Consider the following 2,437-nt stretch of genomic DNA (forward strand, 5'->3'; position numbering starts at 1 on the left):
CCTACATACCATTACAGCGCCATGCTCGTTCACTCAGTGGGGAATGGACATTGTCGGACCCTTTCCCCCTGGACCGACTAAAAAAAGATTCTTGCTTGTGGCCGTGGATTATTTCACCAAGTAGGTGAAGGCCGAGCCGCTCGCCACTATAACCTCCGCTCAAGTTCAAAAGTTTTGTTGGAAACTAATCTGCAAGTTCGGGTTGCCACGATCAATCATAATAGATAACGGACGGCAGTTCGTCGACAAGAAGTTCGAAAGATTTCTCGAAGGATTGGGGATTAAGCACACCACCAACTCAATTGAACACCCGCAAACGAACGGATAGGCAGAAGCTATGAACAAAACCATAGTCGCAGAATTAAAAAGGCGATGGGGGAAAAAAAGGGGGCCTGGGTAGATGAACTCCCAGAAGTCCTATGGGCATACCGATGCACCCCGCATGGAACAACAGGGGAGACTCCCTTCAATTTAACATACAGGACGGACGAGATGTTGCCTCTTGAGCTAGGGGAACCGTCAGTACGAAGAAATATAGATGATCTCCAGTTGAATGAACAGGAGCGGAGAGTCGAACTGGACACGCTAGAGGAATGAGAAATAGGGCAGTGCTGAGGGCAGAAGCGTGTAGACGAATGGTAGAGCGGAAATATAACACGAAAGTCTGGCCCAGAAGCTTCCAAGAGGGAGACTTGGTGTGGAGAAAAACCAGGGAAAGCTTGCGGCCAAGTGGGAAGGCCCATTCAAGGTCATTGAAGTTCTTGGGAACGGAGCTTACCGCCTCACCAAACTCGACGGACGTCGCCTTACCAACACATAGAGTGCGTCACACTTAAAAATGTGTTTCAGTTGAAACATATTTTACATGTATTCCTTGACAGCTTTAATGGAACAACAGGATGCTACCATGACATATCTTATTCATCGACTCAAATAACGACACCTGATAAGGCAGATCAAGTTGGGGAACGAAATTATCCTCTCAGCTTGATCGGGCAGCGAACGACATTGTCCTGCCGTCCAAAACCAAGACAAGTCGAGTTGATGAACGGAATTATCCTCTTAAATTGACTGGAGGTGAAAGGCATAAGCCCGCCGACCCCAAACGAGGCAAGTCAAGTTGATGAACGGAACTATCCTATCAACTTGACCAAGCGATGAACGGCTTAGTCCTATCGCCCTCAAACGAAGTGATGAACGGAACTATAGCCTGAACGCGAAAATGCTAAAGAAATAACCTGCCAAACCGATCGGGTAGTCGCCCGTTAACCTCGCATCGAAACCTAATTCGGATAAGCAACAAATCGCAATCTCCAGTTAATCCCCAACAAGAAATAATAATGATTTAAACACCTCTCGCAAAAGGAACATAAGATAGCGACCAATTTCATTAGAACAAGAAGGGGGAACTATCGATATACATCGAATGTCAAAAGATAATAAACGGACGACTAGGTAAATAGTTTGACACTGTTTACCCACCGGCCACCATGAGATACAAAAAACTATATATGGATTTGTTAATGCGCGTATGCCTGTTTTTCAGTTGGTACATTTTAACAATGTGTACCGGATTATAGTAGACAAAAATACCCTCATATATTATGGATTCTAAGTTTTAAAGTTAAGGATATTTAAGTAATTTTCATTCTCAAAACTAAAAAACATAAACTCCCAAACTCTTACCCACCTTTTTCATTCCTCTAAATCCTTTCTATTTCATCTCTCTCACTCCAACCTTTTCTCTCTCATCTCTACTGTAGTCTCAATTAAAAAAAATCAGAAACACTAACTGTTAAGCAATTTCTTACAAAAAAAAATGTTTTTATAATGAATTTTCATTTTATAATTTTTGTCTTATCTAATTTTCACAAGCATAATGACATATTAAGGAATTGGTAATTCGCCTAGAAAAAAATCAGAAACCCTCGTTATTAAACAATTTCTTACAAAAAATGATTTTATAATGAGTTTTCATTTTATAATTTTTGTCTTATCTAATTTTATCTAATTTTTACAAGCATAATGACATCAGAAGGAATTGGTAATTGGCATAAGGTTTTTTAAGAGATGACGATTCAACATTTGCAGATGATGAAATTAGAGAAGTTAGTGAAGATGATGAAATTGAAGAGATCTTGAATGAACCTTTGTCTGAAGACGAATATGCCAATGACTCAACTCTTTACAAAGGTAAATTGTTTAATGACGAGTATTTCTATTTTTTTTTCAGTTGGATCTACCATAGGATAATAGAGAAAAGGTTGGAGTGAGAGAGATGAAAGAAGAAGGATTGAGAGGAATAAGAGAGGTGAGTAAGGGTTTGGGGGTTTTTTTTTTAGTTTTGAGAATTAAAATTATTTAAATATCCTTGACTTTAAAACTTAGAATCCATAATATATGAGGGTATTTTTGTCTACTATAATCCGGTACACAT

This window comes from Vigna radiata, unplaced genomic scaffold (genome assembly GCF_000741045.1).
Source record: "Vigna radiata var. radiata cultivar VC1973A unplaced genomic scaffold, Vradiata_ver6 scaffold_304, whole genome shotgun sequence".
Lineage (NCBI taxonomy): Eukaryota > Viridiplantae > Streptophyta > Magnoliopsida > Fabales > Fabaceae > Vigna > Vigna radiata.